Source organism: Ranitomeya imitator, chromosome 4, assembly GCF_032444005.1.
Source record: "Ranitomeya imitator isolate aRanImi1 chromosome 4, aRanImi1.pri, whole genome shotgun sequence".
NCBI lineage: Eukaryota > Metazoa > Chordata > Amphibia > Anura > Dendrobatidae > Ranitomeya > Ranitomeya imitator.
This window is the reverse complement of record NC_091285.1, coordinates 432,475,742-432,492,803: the sequence shown is the minus strand read 5'-3', so window position 1 is coordinate 432,492,803 and position 17,062 is coordinate 432,475,742. Positions and strand designations below refer to the sequence as shown.

At 43.7% G+C, this 17,062-nt stretch overlaps 1 protein-coding gene across 1 annotated transcript in view; it reads left to right on the top strand.

Annotated features, from left to right (window-relative positions):
* Positions 1–3,469: 3,469 nt before the first annotated feature.
* SLC28A1 (solute carrier family 28 member 1) overlaps positions 3,470–17,062 on the top strand; it is a 200,717-nt gene continuing 187,124 nt past the window's right edge. Inside the window, exon 1 of the mRNA XM_069765557.1 lies at positions 3,470–3,707. The gene's annotated coding sequence lies outside the window, so the exon portion shown is untranslated. The remainder of the gene's footprint in view (positions 3,708–17,062) is intronic.

The window sequence follows — 17,062 nt, the reverse complement described above, 5'->3', positions numbered from 1 at the left end:
TGACGCCCGCAGACCATTCCATCAAAGTCTGCATTTCAAAACGTCACTACTTGACTTCCGAGCCCCGACATGTGCCCAAACAGTGGTTTACCCCCACATATGGGGTATCAGCGTACTCAGGACAAACTGGGCAACAATTACTGGGGTCCAATTTCTCCTGTTACCCTTGAGAAAATAAAAAATTGCTTGCTAAAACATCATTTTTGAGGAAAGAAAAATGATTTTTTATTTTCACGGCTCTGCGTTGTAAACGTCTGTGAAGCACTTGGGGGTTCAAAGTGCTCACCACATATCTAGATAAGTTCCTTGGGGGGTCTAGTTTCCAAAATGGGGTCACTTGTGGGGGGTTTCTACTGTTTAGGCACACCAGGGGCTCTGCAAACGCAACGTGACGCCCGCAGACCATTCCATCAAAGTCTGCATTTCAAAAGTCACTACTTCCCTTCTGAGCCCCGACGTGTGCCCAAACAGTGGTTTACCCCCACATATGGGGTATCAGCGTACTCAGGAGAAACTGGACAACAACTTTTGGGGTCCAATTTCTCCTGTAACCCTTGGGAAAATAAAAAATTCTGGGCTAAAAAATTATTTTTGAGGAAAGAAAACGTATTTATTATTTTCACTGCTCTGTGTTATAAACTTCTGTGAAGCACTTGGGGGTTCAAAGTGCTCACCTCACATCTAGATAAGTTCCTTTCGGGGTCTAGTTTCTAAAATGGGGTCACTTGTGGGGGGTTTCTACTGTTTAGCCACATCAGGGGCTCTGCAAACGCAACGTAACGCCCGCAGAGCATTCCATCAAAGTCTGCATTTCAAAATGTCACTACTTGACTTCCGAGCCCCGACATGTGCCCAAACTGTGGTTTACCCCCACATATGGGGTATCAGCGTACTCAGGAGAAACTGTACAACAACTTTTGGGGTCAAATTTCTCCTTTTACCCTTGGGAAAATAATAAATTGCAGGCTAAAAAATCATTTTAGAGAAAATAAAATTTTTATTTTATTTTCATGGCTCTGCGTTATAAACTTCTGTGAAGCACTTGGAAGTTCAAAGTCCTCACCACACATCTAGATTAGTTCCTTTGGGGGTCTAGTTTCCAAAATGGGGTCATATGTGGGGGATCTCCAATGTTTAGGCACACAGGGGCTCTCCAAACGTGACATGGTGTCCGCTAATGATTGGAGCTAATTTTCCATTTAAAAAGCCAATTGGCGTGCCTTCCCTTCCGAGCCCTGCCGTGCGCCCAAACAGTGGTTTACCCCCACATATGGGGTATCAGCGTACTCAGGACAAACTGGACAACAACATTTGCGGTCCAATTTCTCCTATTACCCTTGGCAAAATAGGAAATTCCAGGCTAAAAATCATTTTTGAGGAAAGAAAAATTATTTTTTATTTTCATGGCTCTGCATTATAAACTTCTGTGAAGCACCTGGGGGTTTAAAGTGCTCAATATGCATCTAGATAAGTTCCTTGGGGGGTCTAGTTTCCAAAATGGGGTCACTTGTGGGGGAGCTCCAATGCATAGGCACACAGGGGCTCTCTAAACGCGACATGGTGTCCGCTAACAATTGGAGCTAATTTTCCATTCAAAAAGTCAAATGGCGCGCCTTCCCTTCCGAGCCCTGCCGTGTGCCCAAACAGTGGTTTACCCCCACATATGAGGTATCGGCGTACTCGGGAGAAATTGCCCAACAAATTTTAGGATTCATTTTATCCTATTGCCCATGTGAAAATGAAAACTGAGGCGAAAAGAATTTTTTTGTGAAAAAAAAAGTACTTTTTCATTTTTACAGATCAATTTGTGAAGCACCTGAGGGTTTAAAGTGCTCAATATGCATCTAGATAAGTTCCTTGGGGGGTCTAGTTTCCAAAATGGGGTCATTTGTGGGGGAGCTCCAATGTTTAGGCACACGGGGGCTCTCCAAACACGACATGGTGTCCGCTAACGATGGAGATAATTTTTCATTCAAAAAGTCAAATGGCGCTCCTTCCCTTCCGAACCTTACCATGTGCCCAAACAGTGGTTTACCCCCACATGTGAGGTATCGGTGTACTCATGAGAAATTGCCCAACAAATTTTAGGATCCATTTTATCCTGTTGCCCATGTGAAAATGAAAAAAATTGAGGCTAAAAGAATTTTTTTGTGAAAAAAAAGTACTTTTTCATTTTTACGGATCAATTTGTGACGCCCCCGGGGGTTCAAAGTTCTCACTATGCATCTAGATAAGTTCCTTGGGGCGTCTAGTTTCCAAAATGGGGTCACGTGTGGGGGAGCTCCAATTTTTAGGCACACGGGGGCTCTCCAAACGTGACATGGTGTCCGCTAAAGAGTGGAGCCAATTTTTCATTCAAAAAATCAAATGGCGCTCCTTCCCTTCCAAGCCCTGCCGTGCGCCCAAACAGTGGTTTACCCCCACATATGAGGTATCAGCGTACTCAGGACAAATTGCACAACAACTTTCGTGGTTCAGTTTCTCCTTGTACCATTGGGAAAATAAAAAAAATGTTGCTAAAAGATAATTTTTGTGACTAAAAAGTTAAATGTTCATTTTTTCCTTCCATGTTGCTTCTGCTGCTGTGAAGCACCTGAAGGGTTAAAAAACTTCTTGAATGTGGTTTTGAGCACCTTGAGGGGTGCATTTTTTAGAATGGTGTCACTTTTGGGTATTTTCAGCCATATAGACCCCTCAAACTGACTTCAAATGTGAGGTGGTCCCTAAAAAAAATGGTTTTGTAAATTTCGTTGTAAAAATGAGAAATCGCTGGTCAAATTTTAACTCTTATAACTTCCTAGCAAAAAAAAATTTTGTTTCCAAAATTGTGCTGGTGTAAAGTAGACATGTGGGAAATGTTATTTATTAACTATTTTGTGTCACATAACTCTCTGGTTTAACAGAATAAAAATTCAAAATGTGAAAATTGCGAAATTTTCAAAATTTTCGCCAAATTTCCGTTTTTATCACAAATAAACGCAGAATTTATTGACCTAAATTTACCACTAACATGAAGCCCAATATGTCACGAAAAAACAATCTCAGAACCGCTAGGATCCGTTGAAGCGTTCCTGAGTTATTACCTCATAAAGGGACACTGGTCAGAATTGCAAAAAACGGCCAGGTCATTAAGGTCAAAATAGGCTGGGTCATGAAGGGGTTAATGGTTATGGTACATCTGTAGAAAAAGAAAATTATTAAGCAAGCTTTATCTGGACGTTTATGGACAACAATTTGAAAATAAGATCAATGATCAACTGGGGTGTGGTTTTACAATTCACAAGAAAGAGTAGATTACATGCAGAAGAGGCTGTTATCTGAGATATTGGTTGCGTAGAACAGTCACAAGAAATTGCTGCTGTAAGAGTGGTTGATAAGCAATTTTAATCATTAGTAGTTATACATAATAAACTAAATAATTAAAACCATCTAGATAATATATGACATTCATTGACAGATAATGTCAGTTATAGAGAAGGTGGCCCCTGTAGTTGGAATGACGGCTTAGTGACTATATATTACTTTATTAAACAAAGTGACCCAATACAGGGAAGTGGGAATCACTAAGGGTTCTTCCCGATCGCTGACACAGCTTTGGACTTTGGTGCTATTTGATATGTGTTCTTCTTCGCTCAACATAAGGCCAAGGAAATAAGTAACTGAAAAGACACATAGCCCAGAGCTCCCGAAGGACAAAAGAAAAACGTGTAAGTAAATATTTTTGCTAATGTATCTTTAAAACCTCAAGAATTCACCTATTTGGCAATGGTAGCAATGCTCTTCATAAGTACAGTACCTATGAACGACTAACATTGACATTTTAATACAATTGCATTTTTAGAATTGGGGTTAACCAATAGCAAGTTTTACTTATTTATTACAACGTTTTTCAATGTGAGACCTCAACAGATCCTAGATCACTCAGCGGAACCTTTCAACGAGACCATGTTTTCTTTTGGGCACTACATGGTGTTACCTTACTAAATGCTAAAATAGTAGATATTATTGCGATGCCATAATGATGTGCATTTTTGCCAGAAAAGATGCCAAAATGACATTTGCAAGTACTTGCCATAATTGGTTGAAGACAAACAGGAAAATGTAGTTAGTTGTTATTGTGATGTTGTTGTACAGTTCCCTAAGTTTCTGGAATTCACACAATAAACATTGTATGCTTTGTCTGTAATTATGCATTGTGACATGAAAATGTACAAGGTGCATAATGTTTTATTTTGATTTTACAGCAAATTACCAGTAGTTATGCACATGACTATAAAATGTGTCTGGGGGGTTCCTATTGTGTGATGTAAAACCATACTTAGTATGTAATTTTTAGGTCCAAGCAGTCCAAACATTAGCTGTTACTTACAGGAAAGGGATCTGTTACCCTCTAGATGCTGTGGAATGTATTTAGAGCATTAAGGCTATGTGCACACGTATTTTTGAGGTCTGCGGATTTTTCCACAGTGGATTTGAGAAATCTGCAGGTAAAAGGCACTGCGTTTTACCTGCAGATTTACCGTGGATTTTATGCGGATTTTGTGCAGATTTTGTGCAGATTTCACCTGAGGTTTTACACCTGCGGATTCCTATTGAAGAGCAGGTGTAAACCGCTTTGGAATCCGCACAAAGAATTAACATGCTGCGGAATGTAAACAGCTGCGTTTCCGTGCGTTTTTTCCGCAGCATGGGCTCAGCGGTTTCTGTTTTCCATAGGTTTACATGGTACTGTAAACTCATGGATGCGCTGTGGATCCACAGCAAAATCCGCAACGTGTGCACATAGCCTTAGGGTATGTTTCCATGGTCAGGAACCGGCAGCACTTTGGTCGCAATGGACTTGTGCTGCGTCCAAAGCTTCTGGCTTTTGAACACAGGTGATTCTGCATGTGTTCACTGAACTGAGCAGAATCACCGCTCCCATTACATTGGACGGGAAATTTAAATTGACATGCTGCGGTCTTGAAAGACTCGCCGCATGTCCGTTTCTGCGGTGAAGCTGGAGGTGTTCCGACACGCATAGTGGAGATGGGATTTCTTCAAATCCCATCCATTATGCTGTAACATCTGGCCGCTGGGGGTTTGGCACTGCGGACGAACGCAGCATCAAACCCGCAGCGTTTACTGACTGTGGAAACACATCCTTATAGAGCAGAAAGAGCTGAAGAAACTGATACATTGTTTGTAAGAAAATATTAAGTATAATTTGCATCTTATTCATTGAAATCCCAGCTCAGTCTGGGGTTTAAGCACCAAATAAGCAATTCTAGTCCGTGACAGACAGCTATTTCGGTATTCACACTGGTACAGAGAACACTGATAACCTCTGTTTAGGACTGCCCTCGTGACTATTAAGTCCAAAATAAGCAGAGATTCAATAAATAAAATACAAATTATACTGAATATTTTCCCTCAAAACTAAACATTTAATCTGTTTAGCATTTGCAATTTAACATGCCTGCCTGTAGATCAGACTGTATTTTCGTTCCATGTGATAGATTCTTTTTAATACGAAAAGTTGAAAAATCTGAGATACTCTCTTGTTAATTTTTCTTTTAAATTCATCTATTTTTAAGTTTAAATCTGTCATGCAAGATTGCTTTTTAGGGGCCTATCAAGATCTGGAGAGATTCCTTTCTCTGGAAGATACTAATGGTGATAGAGGGGGATGATAATATAATATAACGCATCCGAATGGAAAATTGACTCTTTCGCTCAGATCTGTGAGGAATTGGGCAGTTTTGCTATTTTACAAAGTTGCTGTTCTGTTGAATATAATTTGAAATTCAGTTTACTAATCTTTACCTTAGACTCACAAAAAAATCACAAACATGGTGAATTAATTTATGCAGGCCAGATAGTAGGAAAGAATACAGCTGCATAAAAAGGGTTAATCTGCAAGAGGGGAATTTAGTTGCTTATAAAACCTTAATCTGCCTGAGGAGGACATAGCTGCATGTAAAGGGTTAACTTTCTAGAAAAGTATAAAGTTGGAGTTCATCTGGGTCTACCACCATATACTATACATAGAAGTCACAACCACAACACATTGTGGAAAAGGTTGTGACACAGTTTACCACTGCTGCCTTTTCTAGCCTGCTCCTCTGTTCCTGCCGCTGCTGCATAATAGAAAGGAATTCCATCTTACATTTATAACTAAATCCAGCGTGAAGACACCAGCACAGATTTTCTCTGTGTTTCCAAATTGCAGACTATTATCCACACAATGGTATCTATCATCTGTGAAGTAGGACGTCTTACACAGCTGTCAAAATAGTGATACAGTGAAGAGTGCCACTGGAATGTTCTTCAGTCTCCCTTTCTTAAAGGACCAAAGCCTTTTTCACTAAATTGGACAAGTTTTTTTTTAGCTTTTCTAGTTAAATATAGTTGAGAAAAGTTTTACATTTCAGTCTTTCAGTCTCCTTGTGCCTCATGAAGATGTTCAGGTGATGGGTCCACTTTAACCCCTTAACGACAGCCGATATCCCTTTTAACGGTGGCAGTTAAGGGTACTTAAACCACAGCGCCGTTAATTAACGGCGCTGCAGAAAAAGTAAATAGCGCCCCCCAGAGTCCGATTTTTCTCCCGGGTCTCGGCTGCCGGGGGTAGCCGAGACTCCAGAGAACATGATTCGGGTCGGTTTTTACCGACACCGCTTTTGCCATCGCCGGTAATTAACCGTTTACCGGCGATCGCAAAAAAAAAAAATAAAAAACCGCAATTTCCCTTTTAATTTCCCTGTCCTTCGATGTGATCGCACATCAGAGGACAGAGAAAATGGGTCCCAGAAAGCCCCCCGATACTCATCTGTCTCCCTCGGTGCTCCTCGTGGCTCCCAATGGGCGCCACCATCTTTTTCCGGCAAAAAAATGGCGGGCGCATGCGCAGTGCGCCGGCCGGCAGCGGGAGGATCTTTGGGGTCTCGGCTGTCGGGGGTAGCCGAGATGCCAAAGAACATGATCGGGGTCGGTTTTACCAACCCCTGTTTTGCGATCGCCGGTAATTAACTGTTTACCGGCGACCTAAAAAAAAAAAAGCGATGTGTAATTCTCTGTCCTCTGATGTGATCACACATCAGAGGACAGAGAAATAGGGGGATTCAGGGACCCTATTATACTCACCGGTGTCCCTGGGTCCTCCTGCTTCTTCTCCTGGCCGCCGGCGTCTTCTTTGGGAAACAAAATGGCCGGCGCATGCTTAGTGCGCCCGCCATCTGTCGCCATCTGCCGGCCGGCAGGAGAAAGCAGTTGGGGCTAAAGTTAGGGTTAGGGCTTGGGTTAGGGTTAGGGTTGGGGCTAAATTTAGGGTTAAGGTTAGGGCTAGGGTTAGGGTTGGGGCTAATTTTAGGGTTAGGGTTGGGGCTAAATTTAGGGTTAGGGTTGGGGCTAAATTTAGGGTTAGGGTTGGGGCTAAATTTAGGGTTAGGCTTCTTTCACACTTACGTCGGTACGGGGCCGTCGCAATGCGTCGGCCCAACATACCGACGCACGTTGTGAAAATTGTGGACAACGTGGGCAGCGGATGTAGTTTTTCAACGCATCCGCTGCCCAGTCTATGTCCTGGGGAGGAGGGGGCAGAGTTACGGCCACGCATGCTCGGTCGGAAATGGCGGACGCAAACGTACAAAAAAAGTTACATTGAACATTTTTTTGTGCCGATGGTCTGCCAAAACACAACTGATCCAGTGCACGACGGACGCGATGTGTGGCCATCCGTCGCGATCCGTCGGCAATACAAGTCTATGGGCAAAAAACGCATCCATTTGCAGCATCCGTTTTTTGTCCAAAATGACGGATTGCGACGGATGCCAAACGACGCACGTGTGAAAGTAGCCTTAGGGCTAGGGTTAGGGTTGGGGCTAAAGTTAGGGCTAGGGTTAGGGTTGGCGCTAAATTTAGGGTTAGGGCTAGGGTTGGGGCTAAAGTTAGGGCTAGGGTTGCGGCTAAAGTTAGGGTTAGAGTTGGGATTAGGGTTAGGGTTTGGATTAGGGTTAGCATTAGGGTTACGCTTGGGATTAGGGTTAGGTTTGGGATTAGGGTTAAGGTTAGGGTTGGGATTAGGGGTGTATTGGGATTAGGGTTAGGTTTCAGGTTAGGGTTGAGATTAGGATTAGGGTTGTGTTAGATTTAGGGTTTTGATTAGGGTTATGGTTAGGGTTGACATTAGGGTTGTTTTGGGGTAATGGTTGTTATTATCGTTAGGGTTGTGATTAGGATTATGGGTCGGGTTGGGATTAGGGTTAGGGGTGTGTTGGGGTTAGGGTTGGAGCTAGAATTGGGGGGTTTCCACTGTTTAGGTACATGAGGGGGTCTCCAAACACGACAGCCAATTTTGCGCTCAAAAAGTCAAATGGTGCTCCCTCCCTTCTGAGCTCTGCCGTGCGCCCAAACAGTGGGTTACCCCCACATATGGGGCATCAGCGTACTCGGGATAAATTGGACAACAACTTTTGGAGTCCAATTTCTCCTATTACCCTTGTGAAAATAAAAACTTGGGGGCTACAAAATCTTTTTTGTGGAAAAAAAAATATTTTTTATTTTCATGACTCTGCATTATAAACTTCTGTGAAGCACTTGGGCATTCAAAGTTCTCAACACACATCTATATAAGTTCCTTGGGGGGTCTAGTTTCCAAAATGCGGTCACTTGTGGGGGGTTACTACTGTTTAGGTACATCAGAGGCTCTGCAAATGCAACATAACGCCCACAGACCATTCTATCTAAGTCTGCATTCCAAAACGGCGCTCCTTCCCTTCCGAGCTCTGCCGTGCGCCCAAACAGTGGTTTACCCCCAAATATGGTGCATCAGCATACTTGGGATAAATTGGACAACAACTATTGAGGTCCAATTTCTCTTGTTACCCTTGTGAAAATAAAAACTTGGGGGCTACAATATATTTTTTGTGGAAATTTTTTTTTTTTTCACGACTCTGCATTCTAAACTTCTGTGAAGCACTTGGGCATTCAAAGTTCTCACCACACATCTAGATAAGTTCCTTGGGGGGTCTAGTTTCTAAAATGGGGTCACTTGTGGAGGGTTTCTACTGTTTAGGTACATCAGGGGCTCTGCAAACGCAACATAACGCCCACAGACCATTATATCTAAGTCTGCATTCCAAAACGGCGCTCCTTCACCTCCGAGCTCTGCCATGCGCCGAAACAGTGGTGTACCCCCACATATGGGGTATCAGCATACTCAGGACAAATTGGACATCAACTTTTGGGGTCCAATTTCTCTTGTTACCCTTGTCAAAATAAAAACTTAAGGGCTAAAAAATCTTTTTTGTGGAAAAAAAAATATTTTTTCTTTTCACGACTCTGCATCATAAACTTCTGTGAAGCACTTGGGCATTCAAAGTTCTCACCACACATCTAGATAAGTTCCATTGGGGGTCTAGTTTCCAAAATGGGGTCACTTGTGGAGGGTTTCTACTGATTAGGCACATCAGGTGCTCTCCAAACGCGACATGGCATCCGATCTCAATTCCAGCCAATTCTACATTGAAAAAATAAAACGGCACTTCTCTTCCAAGCTCTGCGGTGCGCCCAAACACTGGTTTACCCCCACATATGGGGTATTGACGTACTCAGGAGAAATTGCACAAAAACTTTTGTGGTCTAATTTCTCATGTTACCCTTGTGTAAATAAAAATTTGGGGGCAAAAAGATCATTTTTGTAGAAAAAATGTGATTTTTTTTTTTATTTTCACGGCTCTACGTTATAAACTTCTGTGAAGCACCTGGGGGTTTCAAGTGCTCACCACACATCTAAATAAGTTCCTTAAGGGGTCTAGTTTCCAAAATGGTGTCACTTGTGGGGAGTTTCCACTGTTTAGGCACATCAGGGGCTCTCCAAACGCGACATGGCGTCTGATCTCAATTCCAGCCAATTCTACATTGAAAAAGTAAAACGGCACTCCTTCTCTTCCAAGCTCTGCGGTGCGCCCAAACAGTGGTGTACCCCCACATATTGGGTATTGACGTACTCAGGAGAAATTGCACAACAACTTTTGTGGTCTAATTTCTCCTGTTACCCTTGTGAAAATAAGAATTTGTGGGCGAAAAGATCATTTTTGTGTAAACAAATGCGATTTTTTTATTTTCACGGCTCTACGTTATAAACTTCTGTGAAGCACTTGGGGGTTCAAAGTGCTCACCACACATCTAGATAAGTTCCTTTAGGGGTCTAGTTTCCAAAATGGTGTCACTTGTGGAGAGTTTCCACTGTTTAGGCACATCAGGGGCTCTCTAAACGTGACATGGTGTCCGATCTCAATTCCAGCCAATTCTGCGTTGAAAAAGTCAAACGGCGCTCCTTCACTTCCAAGTTCTGCGGTGCGCCCAAAAAGTGGTTTACCCCTACATATGGGGTATTGGCGTGTTCAGTAGAAATTGCATAACAACATTTATGGTTACATTTCTGTTTTTACACATGTGAAAATAAAAAAATGGTTCTGAATTACAATGTTTGCAAAAAAAAGTTAAATGTTCATTTTTTCCTTCCACATTGTTTCAGTTCCTGTGAAGCACGTAAAGGGTTAATAAACTTCTTGAATGTGGTTTTGAGCACCTTGAGGGGTGCAGTTTTTAGAATGGTGTCACACTTCATTATTTTATATCATATAGACCCCTTAAAATGACTTCAAATGTGATGTGGTCCCTAAAAAAAAATGGTGTTGTAAAAATGAGAAATTGATGGTCAACTTTTAACCCTTTTAACTCCCTAACAAAAAAAAATTTTGTTTCCAAAATTGTGCTGATGTAAAGTAGACATGTGGGAAATGTTATTTATTAACTATTTTTCGTGACACATCTCTCTGATTTAAGGGCATAAAAATACAAAGTTTGAAAATTGTAAAATTTTAAACATTTTCGCCATATTTCCGTTTTTTTCATAAATAATCGCAAGTAATATCAAAGAAATGTTACCACTAACATTAAGTACAATATGTCATGAAAAATCAAACCCAGAATCAGCGGGACCCGTTGAAGCGTTCCAGAGTTATAACCTCATAAAGTGACAGTGGTCAGAATTGTAAAAATTGGCTCGGTCATTAAGTACCAAATTGGCTCTGTCACTAAGGGGTTAATCATATTCACCAATGTATATGTGTGTGTGTATATATATATGTGTATATATATATATATATATATATATATATATATATATATATACTGAATATCTAGATAGATAGATAGATAGATAATACAATGGGTGAAGAAAGTATTCAGACCCCTTTAAATTTTTCACTATTTGTTTCATTGCAGCCATTTGGTAAATTGAAAAAAAATAATTTTTTCACATTAATGTACACTCTGCACCACATGTTGACTGAAAAAAACAGAAATGTAATAATTTTTGCAAATTTAATAAAAAATAAAAACTGAAATATCACATGGTCATAAATATTCAGACCCTTTGCTCAGACGCTCATATTTAAGTCACATGCTGTCCATTTCCTTGTGATCCTCCTTGAGATGGTTCTACTCCTTCATTGGAGCCAGCTGTGTTTAATTAAACTAATAGGACTTGATTTGGAAAGGCACACACCTGTCTATATAAGACCTCACAGCTCACAGTGCATGTCTGACCAAATGAGAATCAGGAAGTCAAAGGAACTGGCCAAGGAGCTCAGAGACAGAATTGTGGCAAGGCACAGATCTGGCCAAGGTTACAACAGAATTTCTGCAGTACTCAAGGTCTTTAAAAGCGCAGTCGCCTCCATAATCCTTAAATGGAAGAAGTTTGGGACCACCAGAAGTCTTCCTAGACCTGACCGTCCAGCCAAACTGAGCAATCGTTGGAGAAGAGCCTTGGTGAGAGAGTTAAAGAAGAACACTAAGATCACTGTGGCTAGGTTCCAGAGATGCAGTAGGAAGATGGGAGAAAGTTCCACAAAGTCAACTATCACTGCAGCCCTCCACTATTTGGGCTTTTATGGCAGAGTGGCCCAAAGGAAGCCTCTCCTCAGTGCAAGGCATATGAAAGCCGCATAGAATTTGCTAAGAAACACATGAAGGACTCTCAGACTATGACAAATAAGATTCTCTGGCCTGATGAAATTAAGATATACCTTTTTGGTGATAATTCTAAGCGGTATGTGTGGAGAATACCAGACACTGCTCATCACCTGCCGAATACAATCCCAACAGCGAAACATGGTGGTGGCAGCATCATGCTATGAGGGTGTTTTTGAGCTGCTGGGACAGGTTGGCTTGTTGTCGTTGAAGGAAAAATGAATGCGGCCAAGTACAGAGATATTCTGAATGAAAACCTCTTCCAGAGTGCTCTGGACCTCAAACTTGGCCGAATGTTCACCTTCCAACAAGACAATGACCCTAAGCACACAGCTAAAATAACAAAGAAGTGGCTTCAGAACAACTCTGTGACCATTCTTGACTGGCCCAGTCAGAGCCCTGACCTAAACCCGTATTGAGCATCTCTGGAGAAACCTGAAAATGGCTGTCCACCAAGTTCACCATCCAACCTGACAGAACAGGAGAGGATCTGCAAGGAAGAATGGCAGAGGATCCCCAAATCCAGGTGTGAAAAACTTGTTGCATCATTCCCAAGAAGACTCATGGCTGTACTAGCTCAAAAGGGTGCTTCTACTCAATACTGAGCAAAGGGTCTGAATACTTATGACCATGTGATATTTCAGTTTTTCTTTTTCAATACATTTGCAAAAATTATTACATTTCTGTTTTTTTCAGTCCAGATGGGGTGCAGAGTGTACATTAATGAGAAAAAAATGAACTTTTTGGAATTCACCAAATGGCTGCAATGAAACAAGGAATGAAAAATTTAAGGGGCTATGAATACGTTCTCTACCCACTGTGTGTGTGTGTATATATATATACAATAATATAATCATGTTGCTCAGGAAGTAGACCATCATGCAGGCGTAGACCTTATTTTCTTGTCCCCACTGCCAAAGACCTGGAGGTTGCATGCCGAAAAATGCGAAAGGATGCATTCCAACAATTATTAGGCCTATTAATACTATATATACAGTATATATATGTTTTCTTTTCCCACTGAGTTCACACTCTTCTAAATCTTTAATTTTTTTATTTATTTTATTCTATTTTTGTGGTAAATTTTTTCAGATTTTGTCAATTTAATCATTGTCCTAAACCAGCGCACAACATTTTTTTGTCCAAGGACTACATTGTCATATGCAATCAATCCCACGGGCCACTAAGAGATTTAAATAGGCACTTAAATGAATATGGAGCGCCCCCAGACGCAGGGCCGCGGGTTACTCGATACCGGTCCTCTCTGTCTCGGTTCTGAGGTTGTCACGGTGGCTGAACCCGGTCCGTGGCCCTGCTAAGTGGCATCCAATGAAAGGTGATGAAAGTCGGCCAAGGTTTCGTGACGCCACCTGTGGTATTCGGTCAGGATGACCGACGCTGCTTGGGGCTCACTGGGGTGGTGTTCTGGCAGCTAGATGGTATACCTTCCCACAGGTGAAGTATATCCCCAGGGCTTCCCAGTGGTGTAGGTGGTGATGATGTGAAGCGTGGTTAATAACGAAGACACAGGGTTGCAGTCTCTTTACCTTTTACTGAAGGCTTCGGGATCCGCAATCCAGAGCACTGCTAACAGGGCTGGCTGAGGCCGGCCGGTCCGAAGGCACATCCAGAGTTCCCTTTGCAGGTGGAAATCAGTGCCTACCACTAGCGCCTGTGTGTTGTAGTTCTTCCCTGCTGAGCATTCGGGATAGTCCTCACAACTTTCGTATTCGTTCTTTCTCTCTCTCTCTCTCCGTCCCCCAAGTTTATCTGGATAGGACGCACCCGTTTGACGGGAAGGCTTGGAGCTATTCTGGGACCCTAGAGATGCCCCTCTCCACGCTTGCCTCCTATGTCTTCTTAGGTGATGTATGGTAGACAGCCAACCTATAATCAACTGTCCTGCCGCTGTTTGAAGTAATGCTTGGAGTCAGTTACCTTCTCTTTGTGTCCTTTCTTAGGATGCCACCACAAGGTAGTGCAGGCGCGGCTCCGTCACTTTCTACTCTTTCTGCTAGGTACCTGCCAGGAACCCACCCCTGACAGGTCCTCCCTGGAGCTCTCCCATGCTGCGTTCTGTCCTAACTTCCTATCCGACCCCCAGTTTTACCAGTGTGAGGAGTGGCCTAATACATAGTGCATTTTGCTCCCCCTGGTGGCCGGAGTGTGAAGTGTAATGTGTGACTATGATACCTGGTCAGGTGAACTCCTTTAGTGCAATCAGACATAACATCACTCCCTTTACTGGCAGAGCGACATTACTGCAACGACCAGGACTCTGGGGCGCTGCACTCTCCCCCGGTTAAATCCAGTACTCCCGGACTGGGAAAAGAAGAACAACAATAGATATTAGAAAAAGACATACAAAATTTTTGAAATGCTTTGAACAATGTAAACATTACAATACTTCCCTTTATGGGAGGTGAGGTCGCTTGAACGTTACAAACAGAAACATGTTTGAGTATCTTAAATAACATTCTAATCTTCTACTATAAGTAATTTCTATTACCCAACCGGGTATTCTACTAAGTGCAAATCTTTGAACAATAATTTAACTTTTCCTTTAAGGGCGTATGAGCTGAACCCAATAAAGGCTTACTATAAAACGTTACAGTACAAATCTAACTTTTTCTTTATTTCTTCTGACGTCACACATATGCAGGACTGCCTGGCTATTCGTCCGGGCCTACTGCCTCTCTTCTTCTAGGTTCACAGCAATGATCTATCAACCATCTCTCTATGGTTCTCAGACTCACTAACCCCTACGGGTTCACTTTCTAGCTCTCTAGCTACATGTCATCTACTATGTAAACATTATTACTATCTTACTACTTAAAGCAACACTATCAAAAGGCAACAAGTAACATTCTCTTTAAGAGGAAAAATCAGTCTTCTTTGAGGTAGTGCAAACAATCGCCAAGTCACTAAGGAACTGCAAGACACAAGAAACTTCCACGTCGTCATCAGGGATCGTTTCTTCGCAAAGTCTTCTTTCCTTGTAAAACCAGTAGAGGGCACCTTAAAGAAGGTGCGAACTATTTACAAAACCAGTTCGTGAATCATTCACCGTCCATGATTCGGCAGTCTTTGGAACACTGATGAACTTGTGCAAAGAAAAATGTAAAACAATAGGGATCCCGGGTCAACAAAGGGATCCACTTAAGAAATAACCCAGGACGGGTTTAACAGCAAAAGAGCAGGAAACAGTTAACTATATACATGTTTGTGGTTTCGGGGTTCATCCTTGCTCTGGTGGTTTCCACCAGGGCCTGACCGGGCAGGAAGGCCTCTGTGGTTTGGGAAGGCCTGCATCAAAGTCTGCTCCCGGCGCCAGGTGCGCCTGGTGAGTCCAGTGGACGATTCCAGGGACGACAGCGGCGGCTGCTGCCGCTTCAGCAAGTTTCTCCTCTAAGGTCTTGACGACGGCTAAGACGGCGGCCCACTAGCCGTGGCCCTTTTGGTATCGGCGGTAGCTTACTGCATCCCCCAGCATCAGGACGGGACCTTTACTGTCACCACGCAGGCAGGACTCCACCTCCTCCCGGGTGATGTGGACCCTTATTGACGACCCGATCTCCTGGACAAAACCCTTTCCCCTCTGGGGCTGGTAGACAATCACCACTCCCCATTTCGGTAGGGACCCATCCAACAGCTCACCGTGGACCTCCCGCTCCACCTCTCCGGCATATTCTGCAATCAGATGCTTCCGATTGACACCCCAGGGGAAGGGACCAAGATCTCACTCACGTGATCCTGGGCCTGATGATGAGGACTCCGGGGCTCCGCCAGCCATGATGAAGGTCGGGTCCAGGGTCGGCGGAATACCGACTCCCTATCGGTCGGGACACCGAGCTCTCTCACAGGTGGGGACTCTGTCGGGGCCACGCCATTCCTCCGGGGTTGCCGCCAGATCTGGTGCAGGCAGCGGAGGCTCCGCGGACAGCCCCCAGGGCTCGATCTGTTCCAACGGCGGCATGCCGGTATAATCCTCCGGTGATGGGGATCTAGGCAGGGCCATCCTCTTTTGTAGGCCTTCTCTGCTCTCCCGTTCCGCTCCATCTGAGTCATAGTTTCGTTTCTTTGGTCTCCGCCCGCCGTACAGAATTAGGTGGCGGACCTCGGCCGCTGACAGACACGTCCTCAAGACAAAAGAATATTTAGACTGGGCGACCATTACTTTTCTTGCTTCTCAGCTCGTTCACGCCCACAACTCCACGCCCTTCTTCTTCTCCTGCGCTCATCGTGGCGCTGTAATGGCGGCGGTTTTGGCGGGAATCTTTGCGGCAATTAGCAATGCACAGTCTTTGCAATAAATCACAGTTCAAGCACAATTCCAACACAGTTCCAAGGCACACATAACCTGATTCCTCAGGCTTAAGTACGATCCTGTTCGTGACGCCAAGTTGGAGCGCCCCCAGACGCAGGGCTGCGGGTTTCTCGATACCGGTCCTCTCTGTCTCGGTTCTGAGGTTGTCACGGTGGCTGAACCCGGTCCGTGACCCTGCTAAGTGGCGTCCAATGAAAAGTGATGAAAGTCGGCCAAGGTTTCGTGACACCACCTGTGGTATTCGGTCAGGATGACCGACGCTGCTTGGGGCTCACTGGGGTGGTGTTATGGCAGCTAGATGGTATACCTTCCCACAGGTGAAGTATATCCCCAGGGCTTCCCAGTGGTGTAGGTGGTGATGATGTGAAGCGCGGTTAATAACGAAGACACAGGGTTGCAGTCTCTTTACCTTTTACTGAAGGCTTCGGGATCCGCAATCCAGAGCACCGCTAACAGGGCTGGCTGAGACTGGCCGGTCCGAAGGCACATCCAGAGTTCCCTTTGCAGGTGGAAATCAGTGCCTACCACTAGCGCCTGTGTGTTGTAGTTCTTCCCTGCTGAGCATTCGGGATAGTCCTCACAACTTTCGTATTCGTTCTTTCTCTCTCTCTCCGTCCCCCAAGTTTATCTGGATAGGACGCACCCGTTTGACGGGAAGGCTCTGAGCTATTCTGGGACCCTAGAGACGCCCCTCTCCACGCTTGCCCCTATGTC